The following is a 22660-nucleotide window of genomic DNA, read 5'->3' as shown; positions in this document are numbered from 1 at the left end:
GCCCCTCCCCATGAAAATTGCAACTGCAAAATTAACTGCAATGTTAATTATGCAGAACATTATGCTTTTTTTAAATAAAACAAAACCTGAAAATTAGTTGGAAACACGTAGCTTCTCCTCTTGCAGGGTTTGGTTAGCTTGACACAGAATTTTGATTTTTAAAGTTTTCATTTTCCTACTTAGAAGTTGGCCAACTTACGCATGAACCTGAAAAGGTCAGCCGACTTTAGGATGAACAGGTCAGAGTACAGTTAACATAACAAGTTAATGAAAGGCCACGGATATACAGTGGTACCTCTGGATGAGAACGGGATCTGTTCCGGAGCCCCGTTCGCATCCTGAAGCGAACGCAACCCGTGTTCGCGGGTCGCAATTCACCACTTCCGGGCATGTGTGTGATGTCATTTTGAGAGTCTGCACATGTGCAAGCGGAGAAACCTGGAAGTAACGCGCTCTGTTACTTCCGGGTCACCGTGGAGTGCAACCCGAAAATGCTCAACCCGAAGCTACTTCAACCCGAGGTATGACTGTATGGAGCAAGCAGATCCTTCACATTTGAAGCCCTTCACGGTTTGTCCTGGCCAGGACAGAATGGAAGGCATTCCGGTCCCCTAATTTTCACCATGCCAGCTTCAGAACATCCATGGGACTTGAGACCAAAGCCTGCCACCACTCCATCCCCACAATGCTTCAGAGCTTTACACTGCTGATAGTTACTCCCCACTTGGATAGAGGCAGACTTGCTGGTACAGCAGGCAGACACACACACACACACACTCCAACAGTGGCCCTCTCTGCCAACTGGAGAGGCAAATGCACACCACCCGATCCCATCAGCCATCAACATGGCGGGGTAGAATTGCATTTTTAATCCTGCTGAAGATTGCAACCTTAAAGATACAGAAGTGCCACTGATCAACCAAGGCTACTTTCAAATTCATAACATCTGGGCCAAGGCTACGCAAGCCCCCTCGTTTCCCTGGCCTGTACTTGCTCTCTGCTTCCCATTCCTTAGCCTTAGGTACAAGAGCTTGAACTGATGCCATTCTAAAAAATAAAAGTCAGCATGGTGTAACTGTTAGACCTTGGACAACAGAATTCGAATCCCAAGCCAACTAGGAAGCTGGGGCCCGTCACTGCCTCGTGGCCTAACCTACCTCAAAGGTTTAGTTACAGGTAGGTAGCCGTGTTGGTTCCCTTCATGGATCACTGCCTTGCAGTGGTGAAGGGGCTTGAATAACTCAGAGAAGCTATGAGCTATGCTGTGCAGGGCTACCCAAGATGGACAGGTCATAGTGGAGAGTTTTGACCAAACGTGATCCACCTGGAGCAGGAACCAGCAAGCCACTCCAGTATCCCTGCCAAGAAAACTCCATGGACATGAATTATGGTGCTGGAGGAGACTCTTGAGAGTCCCATGGACTGCAAGAAGATCAAACCACTCCATTCTGAAGGAAATCAGCCCTGAGTGCTCACTGGAAGGACAGATCCTGAAGCTGAGGCTCCAATACTTTGGCCACCTCATGAGAAGAGAAGACTCCCTGGAAAAGACCCTGATGTTGGGAAAGATGGAGGGCACAAGGAGAAGGGGACGACAGAGGACGAGATGGTTGGACAGTGTTCTTGAAGCCATCAGCATGAGTCTGACCAAACTGCGGGAGGCAGTGGGAGACAGGAGTGCCTGGCGTGCTCTGGTCCATGGGGTCACGAAGAGTCGGAGATGACTAAACTTCTAAACAACAACAGCCGTGTTGGTCTGCCATAGTCGAAGCAAAAATAATAATAATAATAAAATCCTTCCAGTAGCACCTTAGAGACTAACTAGTGTGCATGCACATGATAGCTCATACCAATAACAAACTTAGTTGGTCTCTAAGGTGCTACTGGAAGGAATTTTTTTTATTTTTATTTTGTTTCGACTACCTCAAAGGGGTGTTGTGAGGATACAGTGGAGAGGGGGAGAACTATGGGTGTTCCTTGGAGGAAAGCCGGGGTATAAATCCAACAATAAATAAAATAAAAGCCACAATGGTGAGAGATAAAAGGGAAAGACAAAAGGAAATAGTTGGCAGCAGCCAACCATCCAAGACTCAGGCGAGATACTGCAGGGTGATTTGAGGACGCAGTAGCCAAAAATAAAGAGACACCAGAGGCTACAGTAGTCTGGGGCTATAAAGCTGTACTGCTAACAAAGGAACCTCCATGTTCAAAGGAAGTATACCTGAGATTAGCAGACCCTGGAGACAAAGAACAGGGGAGACAGCTGCCTAAAACATGCCTTGCTTGTGAACGTCCCGAGGACTGGCTGCCGCTGGGTCGCAAAGCTGCCGAATTAGATTATCATGGATGTTTGGCGTGATTTAGCCATTACTTTCTCGTTATCCGCGGGGCGCTTTGCACCCCGACAGGTGGAAAATTAGCTTTGCAAGCCATGTGCAAACGCACAAAAGGTTTTGATTTAAACACTTAAAAAACAAATGTCGTCTTTTTCTCATCCCATCTGCACCACCTCCATCACTATATTGTCTAAACTAAATTATGCCAATGAAAGCTGAATGAATGAACCCCCCTCCCGCCCCCTCCGCAGACTCCCGGTCTACTTTACCTACAATGCTCGGTTCGGACCACGCGCCGCTCCCATTTCCTGTGCGGTGGCTGCTGGGAGCTGTAGTCTTTCCCCTCCCGCAATACCCCCAGCAGTTAGGAGGGGTCATCCTCCTCGACACTGCAACTCCCAGCATCCTCCTGAAGAAAACAGGAGCTTGCGAGATCTCCGGGGAAATGTAACGCCTACGGAAGCGAAAGGCAGGAGGGGGGTTGGAATGAATGGAGGTGAGCGTGGCATGAATGGAGCTAGGAACGAGCCCGGAATTTGCAAACGGCAGGCGTGCATCTGAGCATGTGCAGAGAGCTAGTTGACTGCTTTGTGGATCAGCTATCACAATAAATGAATGAGCGCTGTTTAGGCTAGACTGGAGGCCGTGGCTTCCATCCACGTAGCCTTCAGTCCTTGGGTCCAACAGTATAAATACAGTCCATATATAGATGATAGATATAGATAGATATAAAAATAATTTGACATATTTTGACTGCCACCAAAGGAGGCATACTCCAAAACGTACACGAAAGCTTTTACAGTGGTACCTCGGGTTACATATGCTTCAGGTTACATACGCTTCAGGCTACAGACTCTGCTAACCCAGAAATAGTACCTCGGGTTAAGAACTTTGCTTCAGGATGAGAACAGAAATCGTGCTCCGGTGGCGTGGCAACAGCAGGAGGCCCCATTAGCTAAAGAGGTGCTTCAGGTTAAGAACAGTTTCAGGTTAAGTCCGGACCTCTGGAACAAATTAAGTACTTAACGCGAGGTACCACAGTACCAAGAACAAACTTAGTTGGACTCTAAGGTGCTACTGGACAATTTTTTTCTTTTTATATATATTTCGACTGCGTCAGACCAACACGGCTACCTACCTGAGTATAAATACATGATCTTAGAAATAAACCCAGATACTGATCTACCTGACTGCATTAGGAAGAGGGAATGTGGGCATGAAAAAGAGGACCAGCATGTTTCTACTTACGCTGAAATCTCATACACGCACCAGCCTTCACCAACTTGGTGCCCTCCATACGTTTTGGATTATGCCTCCTTTGGTGGCAGTCAAAATGTGCCAGCAGGAGCTGGTGGGAGTTGTAGTCTAAAACATCCGGAGGGCACCTGGTTGGGGAAATCTCTAAAAGGTTACCTTTCTTGGTTATCTTTCAGCTACCAGAAATTTGCAATTGGTCCTGACATACGTACACACAGACCTGACGCCCCATTCATGCAAACTGACACAGAATTCCTTCCATGGACTTTGCCTGCAGGTGTAATACAGTGGTACCTCGGGTTAAGTCCTTAATTCGTTCCGGAGGTCTGTTTTTAACCTGAAACTGTTCTTAACCTGAAGCACCACTTTAGCTAATGGGGCCTCCTGCTGCCCCTGCGCCACCGGAGCACGAGTTCTGTTCTCATCCTGAAGCAAGGTTCTTAACCCAAGGTAATGTTTCTGGGTTAGCGGAGTCTGTAACCTGAAGCGTATGTAACCCAAGGTACCACTGTACTATGATTTATGTGTAAATCACCTTCGGGCGGTGGCTCAGAAGGTGATTAAGAAATTCATGGTAATAATAGGACCTGATTCTGCCTAGGCTTTGATGGGCACGGCTGACCATAGGATTAGGCTGTTGGACTGCAAATCCTTTGTGACCTGCACCTAACGCCAAGCCATTTGGAGGATAGGAGGAGTTGCGCAGCAGAATACTGGGTACAGCTGATCGGTCTGCAAAACAAAAATGCATTGAACATCTTACAGAGGAAAGCATGTTTACCGCACCCAAACTGCCCATGTGTGAAGAATGCAGCCAGCATTGTTAAATGATGGGATTCCCCCCTCCGAGTCAGGACTCCACAGCAGTTTTCATTCTCCAAAGGTCCTCATAACGGAGAGAATCCAGGGAATGAGAGCGTGTTGATCTGCACATGCTGCCTTTGCTCCCTTTGCATTCCAGAATAATCCCTGCCGCCACCTGATAATGAGCAGAAGTGGACAGGCCTCGTTATTGCTTCTGTCAACACTCAGGCCTTATCAGTTCTGTAGTAACAGACTCCCCTCTCCCCAGTAATGGCCTCTTGTGTGCAAGGTTGCTAGCATCAAGTAGGTGTTTAAAGGATCAGAGCTGTGAGTCACTCTGAGACACAAATATTTTGAAGGTGCAGATACCCTGCTGGCCTCTCGAGAGCGGTTCCTCCTGGCTTGTGCCATCCCAAGGTACTGACAGGCCTTCTGATGAGCGAAAGGACATCTGGCTGAAGGAGACTAGCCCAGCACTGGGCAGGTGCTTTGTCTGACAGACTCGATCCCTAGCACCTAATTAAAAGCATCTCAGCAGTAACAGCACGAGGAAAGACCTTTGCTTGCAATCTTGGAGAGCTGCCTCCCATCAGGCAGAACTGGGCTAAATGGAACCAAACATCCGTTTAAGGCAGCAGCTTGTGTCAAAACTTGGGATCACAGTGGCTGAACAGAGCAAACAGGTTATATGTATCCCATGCCTCGGGCTCTGTATTCTAGAGTATAAGGATACCTGTCCCAACATCCTAGGCAGGTGCTTGTCTGGTCTGCTTTGGAAGATCTCCATAACCTTATTGGGGGGTTTTTAAGGACTCTGTTCAGTGCAGTGTCTCCTAGAGCAGGAATGGGGATCCTGCGGCCTTCCAGATGTTGTTGGACTACAACTCCCATCACCCCTCTCCATTGACAGTGCTGACTGAGGCTGATGGGAGTTGCAATCCAGCGGGTGGTGCTGTGGGTTAACCCATAGAGCCTAGGGCTTGCCAATCAGAAGGCCTGCAGTTCAAATCCCCGCAACAGGGTGAGCTCCCATTGCTCGGTCCCTGCTCCTGCCAACCTAGCAGTTCGAAAGCACGTCAAAGTGCAAGTAGATAAATAGGTACCACTCCGGCGGGAAGATAAACGGCGTTTCCGTGCGCTGCTCTGGTTTGCCAGAAGCGGCTTAGTCATGCTGGTCACATGACCCGGAAGCCAATAAAGCGAGATGAGCACCGCAACCCCAGAGTCGGCCACGACTGGACCTAATGGTCAGGGGTACTTTTACCTTTACCTTTGCCTGACATCTTGAAGAGCCCCAAGTTGCTCATCCCTGGGCTAAAGAGAATTGCATTATATGCAGGGCAAGTTTATTAGGGGCAAATGGGGCACTGCTCCACCAGCCTCAGTCTGTCCTCAGCCAGCCACCACCTGCCTGTCTTCTTACTTACCGCAGGCCCAGGGAGTGGCACTGCTTGTCATTGTCTTTGATTTCACCTTCTGTTGAGCTCCCCGCTTTCCACCCTACCAGCCTCAATGTGCTCCAGCCATCACTGCTTATACAGCTAAATATAGATATACAAATTCATCTATAAATGTCAAAGCACCTTCAAGTGAAATCTTCTAACACCCATTAAGATCTTTCAACTCAGCCTGCAAAGAGCTTTTGCCATTTGGCACGCAGATTTTTTAGTTTGGCATCCACTTGCTGAGCTGTATAGAACAATGGAAATCTCGCGCATGGGCTAAAGCCCACCTGTGGCTAAAAACTAAACCAAACTGGGAAAGAATAATAATGCTGGCCTGTGGCTAAACTCCCACTTTGTCAGTTTTCCTCCAGCCAAGCCTGTAGCCGGTGCCACCTTCTGCCTGGGCTAGCTGCCCTCTCCAGGAAGGCAAGTGTGTGTTAAACCACCAACATGCCTTGCCTGCTGTCGCTCGGCTCCTGTAACCTCCTGTTAAATAAGCCCCAAAGCCCTCTCTCCAGCAATTCCCAGAAACATCAGGAGGAAATGACAGGGTGAAAGTTCAACTACCCAATGGTTATAAATGAACTGTTTCCAAAAATCAATACGCCATCCTGAGAGCAGCTGACGCCAGTCCAGCTCTGCGCAGCTGTAGGAAAGGACTGGAACGCGGACTGATGTATGGTCCAGTTCTTGCCTGAAGGATTTCCACTAGCTGCCACCCCCACCCCCACCCCACATCTGCAAAATGGGGGACGACATAATACTGACCTACCTTGCAGGGCTGTGCTAAGGACAGGTGAGCTAATGCATAAAAAATGCTTTGGGTATTCTAGTGACCTATGAAATCCACATGTTTATAGCACTGTGTTTGTAAAAGGATGGCTGAAACAGGTTTGTCTATTAAACCAAGCAGAACAACAGTTCTGCAGAGAGAAGGATGGGTGATGGAAGGAACTGGGCAGGGAGCCCCATCTTCCACTGGCCATGCATTGTTAAAGGTGGTACAATATCTGGGTTACAAGTCTGGCGTATGGGGTGTAGCTGTTAGAGTAGTTAAAAATAACACAGGGGAGAGTCAAGTTTCTCACAAAGCTCACTCAGTGTGCTTGGACCAGTCATTCTCATCTCTCAGTCCAACCAACCTTCCAGGGTTGTTGTGAGGACAAAATGAAGGGACATATATATATGCTACCTTGAGCTCCTTGGAGGAAAAGTGGAATAAAGAGGTGATGATAAAATAGACTTCAGTAGAAATGCATGGTGTATGAATAGACTGGAGAAGTTTGTGTTCCTCCTTGTGTTTTTTTGCGATGATCTGCCGGTGGTATATCAGAAGTGGGGAACCCCCATGTCAACTTACAGATTTGAACATAAGGGACCAGCAGCCTTGAAAATAAGGGATCAGCAACCAAAATAAGGATTTTGCTTAGCTTATGCATGTCGGGGCTGCCGTCGTCCTGGCACGAGGAGTTCCATCGGCCCTTCCCCGCCCGAGAGAGAGGGAGGGAGGAAGAGAGACTCTCGCCCGCGAGTCCGGCATGAGGCGGTTGTAGCGCCACGGTGATCGCTGAAGCTTCGCCCTTCTGCATCCCTCCCCATCCCCTCCTCTTCCTCCTCCCTCAGGCCGCCTCCTCAGCCGCCTCCGGCTTCCCCTGGCAGCACAGCGGACGTCTCGCAAGAGAGGGGCTGCCTGCCCGCCCGCCGCCACCCGTCTCCTCATGACACGCCTCTGAGGGGGGAAAGGGAGAGATGGAGACGTGGCAGCTCATGCGCGCGCTCTCTCTCGCGGCGGAGGACCCCGAGCCGCTGCTTCCCTCCCGAGCCGGGCGAGCATGAAACCCGGGAAATTTAAGGGACATCATCAATCCAGGACAGCAGCGGGACACGGCGCTGGGATAAGGGAGTTTCCCGCCAAATAAGGGACAGTTGACAGCTATGCCCCCCTCCGAATGTTGTTGGATTGCAACTCCCAACATCCTTGACTATCAGCCATGCTGGCTGAGGTTGATAGGATTTGGAGTCCAATAACATCTGGAGGGTCCCTGGTTCCCCACCGCACTTGGATATGGCTGCAACTGTTCTGTGCGCTGTGAAGTTCTCAAGATAAGAACATTCAAATAACCCCAGTGGATTGGATCGGTGGCCCATCTAGTCTAGCATCCTGTTCTCACAGTGGCCAACTAGATGCCCATGGGAGGCCCACAAAGAGGAGCTTACACACAGCCCTCTCCCCTCCTGCAGTTGCCAGCAAGGGGTCTGCAAAAGCACACTGCCTCCAGCCCCTGCAGTAAGACAACAGAATAAGAGAACACGCTAGCCATTATCAGTCACGACATGCAAGAATTGGAGACCGCCCTTCTCGTTCCTGTTAAAATTCAGGCTTCGGGCTGAGCCAGAGCTTTGCCCTTGAGATCTATTTTTAGTACAAGTATTCCATTCTAGAATGTGTGAAAAAAAATTAAAGTGCCCCTCTGAGCATAAGCAAAGTACATTTGCCTAAATAGCACAGGATGTAATGGGTCACTGCTTGAGTACCCTGAAAGCACCTCATTTTCTCACAACTTTCTTTTTTCAGCATGACTTGGCCGTTTGCAGTGCCGCTAAAGAGTTGAGAAGTTCGTATACCGCTTCTGAAATTGCATGTACAAAGGTGTCCTGCTGCAACAAAATGTTGCAGCGTGGCATGCTCAAGTCAGTAGGCCATGCCCTCTCCAAGATACTCCATTCCATCCCCACGAGTCATCATTCTGTAGCAACTAAGCATGCTCAGTTGGACCGCATTGGGGTTTTATCCCACCCTTATGATTTAGCTTTGTCTTCCTCCAATATATATATACTTGTTCTACTGCAAATCTCAGGATTTCTCCATGTTCTGCTTTCTGCATGGGTCGAGCTGTTTCGGCTGTATAAGCAATGGCACTCACACCTGAACATTTGAAATAAGGGGAAATGGTTCTGTGTGCTGTAACCTTCCTCCAAGGGGCTTCCGGTGGCACAGATATTGCTCTTGCATGGCCTGCTATTCCAGGGCTGGCCAGTGATTCCCAGATCTAAGCTCCAGAGGCACAACTACATCAAGGCAACTGCTGGCGGGGTGCCCAGCTGCAAAAGAAGAGCAGACTCCCATGGCTTTATTTTTATTTATTAAATTCAAGAGATTCGCAGGACAGATAACTTTGGCAAGAGATGCGTGCAGCTATGCACAGATAGGAAAGAGTCCCATCTACCTAATTCCCCTTCCTGTGGGATGGTTGGCATCTAGTACCACTAACTTTCCTATGCTCTCCAAGCCCTGAAAAATTGCATTGCTCCCAGCATGGCTGAGAAACAGGAAGGGTTAAGGTTTTCTTCCAGCTGCTGCGTGGAAGTCACTTCCCCCACCTTCTCTGGCTGCTAAGAGCTGCCTTGTGCAGAGGGCGCCATCTATTGGCCTGAGGAACACCCGGCATCTGCTGGGCCTGATGCAACTCAGCGGCATATTCCAGAGGACTGACTCTTCCTGGCAAGTGTTGCCAGCCGGCATTTATGCACATTACACGGGTGTATGCATGCGTACACACATGTGTATATGATATGCATGAAACAGCAACAATGGAATTGTGCTAGTTAGGGGAGTGATATTTTGCCCCTCCTGCTGTTTTTACATTTTCTGCAAGGAGATTTTAATATGCATGGACAATTTCTCTCTCTTAATATTCTGGAAATTATTTGTTGTGTAATAAGTTATTGATATGATGTAGTAAATTTCTTCATTGTGTTTTAACTGCTGCATTTTGTAATTAGTGGATACTGTTCTTAAGATAGGGACTCAGGTGGTGCTGTGGGTTAAACCACAGAGCCTAGGACTTGCTGATCAGAAGGTCGGCGGTTCAAATCCCCGCGACGGGGTGAGCTCCTGTTGCTCGGTCCCTGCTCCTGCCAACCTAGCAGTTCAAAAGCACATCAAAGTGCAAGTAGATAAATAGGTACCGCTCTGGCGGGAAGATAAACAGTGTTTCCTTGCGCTGCTCTGGTTCGCCAGAAGCGGCTCAGTCATGCTGGCCACATGACCTGGAAGCTGTACGCCGGCTCCCTCAGCCAAAAAAGCGAGATGAGTACCACAACCCCAGAGTCGGTCACGACTGGACCTAATGGTCAGGGGTCCCTTTACCTTTACCTTTTATTCTTAAGATGGTGCATCACCTTGATACTGGGTTCATCAAATCATGGAACTGTAGAGTTGGAAGGGACCCCAAGGATTATCTAGTCCTACCCCCTGCAAGGCAGGAATATGTAACTATTCCTTATGGGGATCGAACCTGCAACCTTGGTGTCATCAGCACTACGCTCTAACCAACTGAGCCATCCAGTGGAATACGACTGAAGCTACCATATATATAACATTCCATGTAAGGTGATTAACAACTCATAATGAATGAATGAAGTGAGGGATGTAAAGATACCAGGAGTTAAGGCTTGCCCGATATAGTTGAGGGATGACCCAGTGGTATTTGGGGAATAGTTATTAGTGTTGTGTATATAGCACTTCACAAGACTTTTACAAGCAAAAAGACAGAGCACACTATCAATCTACCGGAAATGTTGACAGTGGGCAGAGCTGACAAGAGGGGGCATAGAGAAGAGTGGAATTGAACAATCAAGCTAGCTTTATGAGGGGTGAATGTGCACAGATGCAGCAATAAGCGCATGGGCTTCATTTAAGTTCAGGCTTCTCTGAAAAGGTGAGTGTTATAGGAAGCATAGGTGTCAACCTTCCCTTTTTTTTTTTTGCAGGAAATTCCCTTATTCCAGTGCTGTTTCCCGCTGCTATCCCAGATTGTTAGATATCCCAGGACAGGTGAGGCTGCAGATCCCTGATTTTCGAGGCTGCTGATCCCTTATTTTCAAATCTGAAAGTTGACAACTATGACAGGAAGCATGGGAAAGAAGGGGGGGTTGGCTTCACAAAGGGGGTGGCGTTTCAGGCAAAAGAGGCAGCAATTGAGAATGGGCAGCTGCATTTGATAGCACAGGAAACTTCCCAAGAACATCAGAACACAGCTAGAACCTACAACAAAACGTTGCAGTATATCCTTACTTTCTATTAGAAGTGCTTCCGTTCAAGATCCCAGCCTGCAATCCATGCCCAACTCTAGGCTACTCCATTCCAACTGGCACTGAACATTCCATACTTGTGTGAATTCTCAATCTTCATTGGGATTTTTTCTTTAAATTCTCTCCACCTTTAGCGTTTAATCTCAGAGCCTCTATTTATTATCTTTGAGAATTCTTGGAGAACGGGCGAGTTTCCCCATGGGCAAATGTCCCCATCTTCAAAAAAGGGGAAAAGGAAGACACAGGTAACTACTGACCCATGAGCTTGACATTGATACCAGGAAAGGTCCTAGACCAGATAATTAAACACTCAATCTGTGAGCACTTAGAAAAGGATGCTGTGATTATCAAGACCCAGCATGGCTTTCTCAAACAAGTTATGCCAGACGAATCTCATTTCTTTTTTTGGTGGGTTAGGGAAATGCTGTGGACACAACGTATCTTGGTTTCAGGAAGGTGTTTGACAAAGTCCCCATTATTCTTGTGGATAAGTTGGTAAAATGTGTGCTGGAGGAGGTTACTGTAAGGTGGATTTGTGGCTAGTTGACTGACCGAACTCAAAGAGTGCTCACTAATGGTTCCTTGTCATCCTGGGGAAAAGTGACAACTCGAGTGTTGCAGGGTTCTGTCCTGAACCTGTTGCTGTTCAACATCTTTATAAATGAGTTTGATGAAGGAATTGAGGGGATGTTAAGCAAACGTTTTAAAATAATAATAATAATATTTATTGAATTTTTCCAATCAAACCAAATTATATATTCCAAATTATACAAATTATCCAATAATCAAACGAATCCCAATGTTATGCCTAATTATAATTTATTTATTTTTTTAGCTGGCTTCCCATGCTTTGAGATTGGAGGGAATCCTAAGTTCTCATAGTTCTACTGCATTTCAAAATATTACAATAACTCCCTTAAGACATTCTGATGTTAATCCTTCATTATTTTCAACAGCCTCTGCGTTCATTCTGCAAGTGAGTTTAAGTCCAAATAAAATGTTTCGGTGTGGATTTGATGTCTTTACTCTTCTTCTTTATAGTCCAAATCTGTGGGTGTTAATCAAACTTGCAGGTGACACCAAACTGAGAGGGGTAGCTAATGCCACAGAAGACAGAATTGGGATTCAAGATGACCTTAACAGGGTGGAGAACTGCTCAGACTAACAAACTGAATTTCAATAGCGACAAATGTAAGGTTCTACACTTAGGCAGGAAAAAGCAGCTGCAAAAATATAAGATGGAGGCTTGCTAGTAGTACGTGTGAAAAGGCTCCAGGGGTCTTGGTGGACCACAAGCTTAAAATGAGTCAACAGTGTGACGCAGCAACAACAAAAACAAATGCTATTCTAAGATGCATCAACAAAAGTATAGTGTCCAGAAAAAGAGAAGCAATAGTACTACTCTATTCTTCCTTGGTCAGACCTGCAATATTGTGTCCAGTTCTGGGCACCTCAATTTAAGGAGGGTATTGAAAAGCTTCACGGCAGATGGTGACAGCAGCCACAAAATTAAAAGAAGCCTGCTTCTTGGGAGAAAAGCAATGACAAACCTAGATAGCATCTTAAAAAGCAGAGACATCACCTTGCCGACAAAGGTCCATACAGTTCAAGCTATGGTTTTCCCAGTAGTGATGTATGGAAGTGAGAGCTGGACCATAAAGAAGGCTGATCGCCGAAGAATTGATGCTTTTGAATTATGGTACTGGAGGAGACTCTTGAGAGTCCCATGGACTGCAAGAAGATCAAACGTATCCATTCTGAAGGAAATCAGCCCTGAGTGCTCACTGGAAGGACAGGTCCTGAAGCTGAGGCTCCAGTACTTTGGCCACCTTGTGAGAAGAGAAGACTCCCTGGAAAAGACCCTGATGTTGGGAAAGAGGGCGCAAGGAGAAGGGGACAGAGGATGAGATGGTTGGACAGTGTTCTCAAGGCTACCAGCATGAGTTTGACCAAACTGCGGGAGGCAGTGGAAGACAGAAGTGCCTGGCGTGCTCTGGTCCATGGGGTCATGAAGAGTCGGACACGACTAAATGACTAAACAACAACAATTGAAAATCTGCAACATGTGCAGAGGAGGGCGACCAAGATGATCAAGTGTCTGGAAACCAAGCCTTATGAGGAACGGTTGAGGGAGTTGGGCATGTTTAGCCTGGAAAAGAGGAGTACTGAGAGGAGATATGAGAGCCATCTTCAAAGATCTAAAGAGCTGTCAGATGGGAGATGTAGCATGCTTGTTTTCTCTTACTCTGGAGGGCAGGACTCAAACCAATGGATTTAAGTTACAGAAAAGGAGTTTCCATGTAAACACCAAGAAGAGCTTTCTGACAGTAAGCTGTTCAACAGTGGAACGGGCGTTGGACTCTCCTTCCCTTAAGATTTTTATGCAGAGGTTTGATGGCCATCTCTCATGGATGCTTTAGTTGAGATACCTGCACTGCAGAGGGTTGGACTAGATGACCCTAGGGGTATCTTTCAACGCTAAAGGTAAAGGGACCCCTAACCATTAGGTCCAGTCGTGGCTGACTCTGGGGTTGTGGCGCTCATCTCACTTTATTGGCCGAGGGAGCCGGCGTACAGCTTCCAGGTCATGTGGCCAGCATGACTAAACCGCTTCCGGCGAACCAGAGCAGTGCACGGAAATGCCGTTTACCTTCCCGCCAGAGTGGTACCTATTTATCTACTTGCACTTTGACGTGCTTTCGAATTGCTAGGTTGGCAGGAGCAGTGACCAAGCAACGGGAACTCACCCCGTTGCGGGGATTCGAACCGCCAACCTTCTGATCGGCAAGTCCTGGGCTCTGTGGTTTAACCCACCGTGCCACCCGCGTCCCTACATTTCAACTCTACAATTCCGCAATTCTAAGTGAGTTGACAAATGCCAACCAGACACACTATTTTTGACCCCTAAGCCTGGTGCCATAAATGTTGCGAGGTAGAATCATGGTATTGCCTGATTGTTTTTCAGTAAAGCCAGATTTTCTTCTTTCTTCTTCTTCTGAGTAAAAGCCAACAGCATTTTAATTTAGTGCATGCATGCTTGAACATTAGCCCTGGGGGTGGACTGCCTTGGAGTGGTCATCTCCTTTAAAACAAAGCATACATGTGGGTTTTCCTGTGGCCCACAGATGTGCTTTCAATTTACAAAGTCTGGGTGCATGCTTGTGATCTTTTAAAAGCAAAAGCAGAATGGGTGATAAGTGACCCTGAGCATGCACACTCGCTTAGGAACAGAAGAAGTGGTTTTTCCGGACGCATTAATTCAGCCTTCGCTGCAAGAATCCCAGCAGCCTTCTTCTCTGTGGGGGGGGGGTTCCCCTTTGTGGTTTTACCCTCCCTTTGCAAGTGGGTGTTGCTGAAGCTCTCACCACATTGGTGCCAAGTAAATGCTGGTGTGCACCTTGCGCCCAGGCTTTTGCAGTGTTTTAGCGTACAGGCGGTCACCTTTTTGCATGGGTTTTTCCGTTCCTGCCTCTTCCCACCCCCAAAAATGTTGCCGTATAGAGGGTTTCTATTCAGGGTTTCAGACAGACAGACACGCCCTCTTCCAGGACATGCCATTCCCTTCAGTTTTCCGTCCTGCAACGCTCAGTCAGGAATGCCAGCTGGCCAGGAAAGTTGGGACACAAGAAAGGAACGTCCTGACTTGCTCCTGTACCTTTAATAGAGGTTTGATTTGCAGAAAGCAATAGGTGAAACTTTCCATAGCTTGGGAGATAAAGCAGGGCCCACCTGCTAATCGCTGCAGATCAGCAACTTTTAAAGGGACAGGACAGGTAAAGGGGCTGGTTCAAAAGACAGCAGGGTAGCTGCGAGAAATGCCTTAAATCATGAAAGGCAGCCCTGAGGCCAAATCTGCAGAGGAGGGTTTCTGTTTCAGTCCTGTGCACTGTAATTTACTGTCCTGCCCTTGTGTCCCTCTCATGAGCCTCTTCTAAGGGCAGATAATTCTACATCTCTTCATTTGATGTCATTTGGAAGATGGTTTTGGCGGGGGGGAGGATGTCTACTTGACCTTTATCCTTGACCTGGCTTTTGACACTTGAGGTGTACATATCTTTTCAGGACCCACCTTATTGTTATGATTGCAACTTGTTTTAAACTGTTTTTAATGGTGCGCTTAAATGTTGTGACCCACCTGGGACCTTGCGGGAGGAGGGCAAATAATAAATAAACAAGGGACTGTGTGACGCTTAACCACACTGGCATCTCTCTTGACTTCTTTGTGCCTTTTTCAAGCCATACTATAGATTTTGCTGAAGTCCTTGTTACACTGGCTGTAAATAACCTGCCATCTCCCTGAAGAGATCCAGAGGGAAGGATCAGATCTTAGGAAACTCTGTTATGCCAAGTCAAGGCCTTTGGTCCAGCTCAGTATTTTGTACAGCACTAGTCTTCAACTGGTCCCAGGGCCAGGGGGGCCACAGCCCCAGGGGCACAATTTTGAAGGGGCATGAACCAGGTGCCCACACACAGGCACCGGCTTCTGCAGGGAACCCTGTCCCAGCCACGCACACCCTGGCAGGCACTGTCCTCGGCTCCCCATCCTTCTTCGTCTGGCGCTAGGGGTCTTTGGGCCCCAGAGACCAGCCTGGCCTCGCTTCTGTGACCCTGGCCCCCTTGCTGAATGGCTGCCAGGCCAGCACTCACTTGCTCCTTGCTTGACGCAGTCCCCAGTTGGTGAGTGGATGTAGAGGGAGGGAGGTGGGCAAGGGGCAATCCCAGAGTGGCCCGGCCCAGCGCTCGTCTCCGGAGGCTTCAAGGGGATTTGCCTGCCAAGGTTCTCATCATCCGGCCGGGCTCCCCCTGTGCGGTCCGGCAGCGCGGCCCCATTTTTTCTCTGGTGAGGGTTCACTCCATCACCTTCACTGGTGAGGGCTGGGCTGGCACAATGGGCTTCATTTATACTCCATTTATGCATGCCCTGGGTGCCAGCAAGCCAGGCTACGCCACTGTCAGGACCCACAGCTGGATATTGGCCTCATCAAAGGTGGGTCGCAAAAGCACAACTAGAAGCATGTAAATCATGACTAGGACCTTCTGCATGAGAACAGATGCCCTATCTCCACACAGAAGGGTGGATTTCAACAGAATATTAGGAGAAACTTCCTATGCTACAGGTTTCCCACCCTTACTGTATAGTTTTGGAAGAGATATTCATGACAGGGTTTTAAAAACCCAGAGATGATCAAAGGGCAGCCTTACCTTTCTTACTCCTTTCAACTTCTCTCTCTGATTGCACTGCCTCAAGGGGATGGAACAACTCCCTGATGAGGAAAGGTTACAATATTCGGGTTGGTGTGGATTTTTTATAAGTTCAGAGCAAAGGCAGGTAAGAGGGGGAGCATGACAGCAGTGTATAAAATCAGGCATGGCATGGAGAAAGCAGGTAGAGAAATGGTTTTCTCCCTCTGTCATAATAACACGCAGGGAATACCCACTCTAGGAAGATTCAGGAGAACTAAAGGAAGAACTTATTCACACTGTGAATAACTATGGCACTCACTCACCTGGAGTACTGTATCCAGTTCTGGGCCCCACAGTTCAAGAAGGACACTGACAAACTGGAACGTGTCCAGAGGAGGGCAACCAAAATGGTCAAAGGCCTGGAAACGATGCCTTATGAGGAACGGCTAAGGGAGCTGGGCATGTTTAGCCTGGAGAAGAGGAGGTTAAGGGGTGATATGATAGCCATGTTCAAATATATAAAAGGATGTTACATAGAGGAGGGAGAAAGGTTGTTTTCTGCTGCTCCGGAGAAGCGGACACGGAGCAATGGATCCAAACTACAAGAAAGAAGATTCCACCTAAACATTCGGAAGAACTTCCTGACAGTAAGAGCTGTTCGACAGTGGAATTTGCTGCCAAGGAGTGTGGTGGAGTCAACCTTCCCTTTTTTTTGCAGGAAATTCCCTTATTTCCAGTGCCGTTTCCTGCTGCTTCCCACTGCTATCCCGGATTGTTAGATATCCCGTAGACTGTCCCCGGGACAGGTGAGGCTGCTGATCCCTTATTTTCGGGGCTGCTGATCCCTTATTTTCAAATCTGAAAGTTGACAGCTATGGTCACCAGTTGCTGGAAATGGCCAGAGGGGGAGAGTGCTGTTGCGTTCATGTCCGGCTTGCAGGCTTCCCAAACACATCCGGTTAGCCGTTTTGAGGGCGGGGTGCTGGGCTAGATGGGCTACTGGCCTAATCCAGCAGGACTCTTCTTAGCGTTAAGAAGCCCGACCTGCAATAAAATGATGCCCTGAAGCCTCTTTCTGCAGTTGTTTCCATATTATGGAACCAAGGAGCCCAAGCAGCTGGGAGTTGGAAGAGTGACGTTCTTTCCCAATTCCTCCTTTTTGCCACTGCATCGTTTTCAAGGCTCATATTAATTCTGCTGGACCCGGCTTTTACACATCTGGCTCAGAAAAGCCAAGTGCGCATGTGCACACTCTTTCTGTCCCCATGGGAAGCGATTCAAACAGGGAGCACACATGACACTCGTTCAAAAAGCCAAAGGTGCCCGTGAGCCTTCAAAAGTTGGTGACCCCCGTTCATGTGTACACTGTCAAGGAGGAGTGCTCAAAGTCCTCTAGTTTACGCCTAGCCCTCATACAGCTCCAAATCAGCAAGGTGGCTTGGAGGACAACCTTCACATTCTGAAATGCAGACAAACTCTGAGAGCTCGCATAGTGTAGTGACTAAGAGATGGAGCCATGAATCAGGTCGTCGTCTCTGGTTCCAATCTCACCTCTAGCAAGAGCTCACCAGATTGCCTTAGTGAAGCTACTCCCTCTGAGCTTCACTTCTCCATCCCCAAATTTGCAAGATATGGCTGCCAAGAATCACACTCCTTACATCTTTATTGTAAGGATTGTAGCAAGATAGTGCACAGAATCAAAGCATGTATAATACAGTGGTACCTCAGGTTACCCCTTCATGGATCACTGCCTTGCCGTGGCGAAGGGGCTTGAAGAACTCAGAGAAGCTATGAACTACGCCGAGCAGGGCACCCAAGATGAACAGGTCATAGTGGAGAGTTTTGACCAAACGTGATCCACCTGGAGTAGGAATCGGCAAGCCACTCCAGTATCCCTGCCAAGAAAACTCCATGGACAAAGACAACAGGCATATAAAAGTTATGACACTGGAAGATGAGCCCCTCAGGTCGGAAGGTGTCCAACATGCTACTGGGGAAGAGCGGAGGACAAGTACAAGTAGATCCAGAGCTGATGAAGCGGCTGGGCCAAAGCCGAAAGGACGCTCAGTTGTGGATATGCATGGAAGCGAAAGGAAAGTCCAATGCTGTAAAGAAAAATATTGCATAGGAACCTGGAATGTAAGAACCATGAACCTGGGTAAGTTGGATGTGGTCAAAAATGAGATGGCAAGAATAAATATTGACATCCTGGGCATCAGTGAGCTAAAATGGACGGGAATGGGCGAATTCAGTTCGGATGACTACCATATCTACTACTGTGGGCAAGAAACCCGTAAGAGAAATGGAGTGGCCCTCATAGTCAACAAAAGAGTGGCGAAAGCTGTACTGGGATGCAGTCTCAAAAATGATAGAATGATCTCGATACGAATCCAAGGCAGACCTTTTAACATCACAGTAATCCAAGTTTATGCACCAACTACTGGTGCTGAAGAAACTGAAATTGACCAGTTCTATGAAGACTTACAAAACCTTATCGAAGTGACACCAAAGAAGGATGTTCTGCTCATTATAGGGGATTGGAATGCTAAAGTAGGGAATCAAGAGATAAAAGGAACAACTGGCAAGTTTGGCCTTGGAGATCAAAACGAAGCAGGGCAAAGGCTAATAGAGTTCTGTCAAGAGAACAAGCTGGTCATCACAAACACGCTTTTCCAACAACACAAGAGACGACTCTACACATGGACATCCCCAGACGGGTAACATCGAAATCAGATTGATTATATTCTCTGCAGCCAAAGATGGAGAAGCTCTATACAGTCAGCAAAAACAAGACCTGGAGCTGACTGTGGCTCAGATCATCAGCTCCTTATAGCAAAATTCAAGCTTAAACTGAAGAAAGTAGGAAAAACCACTGGACAGGTAAGATACAATCTAAACCAAATCCCTTATGAATACACAGTGGAAGTGAGGAACAGGTTTAAGGATTTAGATTTGCTGGACAGAGTGCCTGAAGAACTATGGATGGAGGCTCGCAACATTATACAGGAGGCAGCAACTAAAACCATCCCAATGAAAAAGAAATGCAAGAAAGCAAAGTGGCTGTCCAACGAGGCCTTACAAATAGCGGAGGAGAGAAGGCAAGCAAAATGCGAGGGAGATAGTGAAAGATACAGGAAATTGAATGCAGATTTCCAAAGAACAGCAAGGAGAGACAAGAAGGCCTTCTTAAACGAGCAATGCAAAGAAATAGAGGAAAGCAACAGAATGGGAAGAACCAGAGATCTGTTCAAGAAAATCGGAAATATGAAAGGAACATTTCGTACAAAGATTACCATAATAAAGGACAAAAGTGGTAAAGATCTAACTGAAGCAGAAGACATCAAGAAGAGGTGGCAAGAATACACAGAGGAATTATACCAGAAAGATATGGATGTCTCGTACACCCCAGGTAGTGTGGTTGCTGACCTTGAGCCAGACATCCTGGAGAGTGAAGTCAAATGGGCCTTAGAAAGCACTGCAAATAACAAGGCCAGTGGAAGTGATGGTATTCCAGCTGAACTGTTTAAAATTTTAAAAGATGATGCTGTTAAGGTGCTACACTCAATATGCCAGCAAGTTTGGAAAACTCAGCAGTGGCCAGAGGATTGGAGAAGATCAGTCTACATCCCAATCCCAAAGAAAGGCAGTGCCAAAGAATGCTCCAACTACCGCACAATTGCACTCATTTCACATGCTAGCAAGGTTATGCTTAAAATTCTACAAGGAAGGCTCAAGCAGTATGTGGACCGAGAACTCCCAGAAGTGCAAGCTGGATTTAGAAGAGGCAGAGGAACCAGAGACCAAATTGCAAACATGCGCTGGATTATGGAGAAAGCTAGAGAGTTCCAGAAAGACATCTACTTCTGCTTCATTGACTATGCAAAAGCCTTTGACTGTGTTGACCACAGCAAACTATGGCAAGTTCTTAAAGAAATGGGAGTGCCTGATCACCTCATCTGTCTCCTGCGAAATCTCTATGTGGGACAAGAAGCTACAGTTAGAACTGGATATGGAACAACTGATTGGTTCCAAATTGGGAAAGGAGTACGGCAAGGCTGTATATTGTCTCCCTGCTTATTTAACTTATATGCGGAATTCATCATGCGAAAGGCTGGGCTGGATGAATCCCAAGCCGGAATTAAGATTGCCGGAAGAAATATCAACAACCTCAGATATGCAGATGACACAACCTTGATGGCAGAAAGTGAAGAGGAATTAAAGAACCTTTTAATGAGGGTGAAAGAGGAGAGCGCAAAATATGGTCTGAAGCTCAACATCAAAAAAACGAAGATCATGGCCACTGGGCCCATCACCTCCTGGCAAATAGATGGGGAAGAAATGGAGGCAGTGAGAGATTTTACTTTCTTGGGCTCCATGATCAGTGCAGATGGTGACAGCAGTCACGAAATTAAAAGACGCCTGCTCCTTGGGAGAAAGGCGATGGCAAGCCTAGACAACATCTTAAAAAGCAGAGACATCACCTTGCCAACAAAGGTCCGTATAGTAAAAGCCATGGTTTTCCCAGTAGTGATGTATGGAAGTGAGAGCTGGACCATAAAGAAGGCTGATCGCCGAAGAATTGATGCTTTTGAATTATGGTGCTGGAGGAGACTCTTGAGAGTCCCATGGACTGCAAGAAGATCAAACCTCTCCATTCTGAAGGAAATCAGCCCTGAGTGCTCACTGGAAGGACAGATCGTGAAGCTGAGGCTCCAATACTTTGGCCACCTCATGAGAAGAGAGGACTCCCTGGAAAAGACCCTGATGTTGGGAAAGATGGAGGGCACAAGGAGAAGGGGACGACAGAGAATGAGATGGTTGGATGGTGTTCTTGAAGCTACTAGCATGAGTTTGATCAAACTGCGGGAGGCAGTGGAGGACAGAAGTGCCTGGCGTGCTCTGGTCCATGGGGTCACAAAGAGTCGGACACGACTAAACGACTAAACAACAACAACAACCTCAGGTTAAGTACTTAATTCATCCGGAAGTCCGTACTTAACCTGAAACTGTTCTTAACCTGAAGCACCACTTTAGCTAATGGGGCCTCCCACTGCTGCCGCGCCGCCGGAACACAATTCCTGTTCTCATCCTGAAGCAAAGTTCTTAACCCGAGGTACTATTTTTAGGTTAGCGGAGTCTGTAACCTGAAGTGTATGTAACCCGAGGTACCACTGTACTTGGAAGTCCTTTAGGAATGTTAAGTATTATCACCATCACCATCATATTGTTGTATGTTCACTCGGCTTGGGGGAGAGGTGTCAGTGCCCAGATGTTGCTCACTTCCCACAAACCATTCAACAGCTGTGCTGATTTCCCACCATTACCCCACAAGATACACTGGACTGGGGAACATTGTTCCAGCAGGGAAGGGATGCCACGCAACATGGTATACCCTCCTTCCAGCAAGACCGAAGCTGTCAGCACATAAAAAGCCTATGTAGGCATGGCATTATGTTCTCTTGCCCCTAAAGTTGTTGCTACCAAACCCAGGGACGTGTCTGTAACAGTTTATACTTAAGACAGAGGTAGCAAACATGGTCTGCCCCATCCCCCAACACGTGGACTACAATTCCCATCTTCCTTAACCATTGGCCATGCTGACTGGGACTGATGGGAGCTGGAGTCTAACAGGATTTCAAGGGTGCTGTGTTGGCTATCTAGGAGTCAAGATGTGTGCTAGGTATAAAGGTAAAGGGACCACTGACCATTAGGTCCAGTTGTGGCCAACTCTGGGGTTGCGGCGCTCATCTCGCTTTATTGGCCGAGGGAGCCGATGTACAGCTTCCAGGTCATGTGGCCAGCATGACTAAGCCGCTTCTGGGAAACCAGAGCAGTGCACGGAAATGCCTTTTACCTTCCCGCTGGAGCGGTACCTATTTATCTACTTGCACTTTGACGTGCTTTCAAACTGCTAGGTTGGCAGGAGCAGGGACCGAGCAATGGGAGCTCACCCCGTCGTGGGGATTCAAACTGCTGACCTTCTGATCGGCAAGTCCTAGGCTCTGTGGTTTAACCCACAGCACCACCCGCGTCCCTAAGATGTGGTCTACAAACACACAATTCAAGATTTTCCTTGACTTCTTGCAGTGTCTTGCCTAGGCTCAATGGATCCTATCCACCTCTGTTTTTAAAAATCCAGAGAAAACGTGGTTCTTTGCCACCTGGGCATGCAGTCTGTGTGTGTATCCCAGTGAAGGACAGAGTTGCAATTCTTAAGCTGCACAATTTCCCCTTGGCAGCTAAAGGGCGCATACTAATTGTCAGGGGATGGTTAGCTGCTTGTGCTTAAAATTGTGCCCCTTCAGAGTTTGTGCGACCCCACAAACCTCTGTGTGTGACAGAGCTCCTCAGACATGTCTGCTCTAGTCACTAGTAGTGTCTGACAGTGGCTGTCTGCGGAAGCGCTTCCAGCAAAGAAGTTCCTTAACGGAAACGCGTCTCCTGGACTCACGACGTGGCAGCTTCCGGCGAAGCATGGGTCTCCCTGCAGCTGCTTCTGACACCTCCCCGCTATTTTCGCTCGAAGTGTCTCTCACCCCT

General features: G+C 47.6%; 1 protein-coding gene across 4 annotated transcripts in view; it reads right to left on the bottom strand.

The window, feature by feature from the left end:
- SMUG1 (single-strand-selective monofunctional uracil-DNA glycosylase 1) overlaps positions 1 to 22660 on the bottom strand; it is a 212714-nt gene that overhangs the window by 19909 nt on the left and 170145 nt on the right. Inside the window, exon 1 of one of the 4 annotated variants that reach the window (XM_082212864.1) lies at positions 2610 to 2645. The exons of 1 other annotated variant lie outside the window; for it this stretch is intronic. The gene's annotated coding sequence lies outside the window, so the exon portion shown is untranslated. Of the gene's footprint in view, positions 1 to 86; positions 171 to 2609; positions 2646 to 22660 lie in introns of those variants that run through there. 2 more of the 4 variants (XM_082212860.1, XM_082212861.1) reach the window with 2 other exon arrangements.

This window comes from Podarcis vaucheri, assembly GCF_965113315.1.
Source record: "Podarcis vaucheri genome assembly, chromosome: 2".
NCBI lineage: Eukaryota > Metazoa > Chordata > Lepidosauria > Squamata > Lacertidae > Podarcis > Podarcis vaucheri.
Note: the sequence above shows the minus strand (reverse complement) of the source record. Positions and strands in the feature narration are given on the sequence as shown.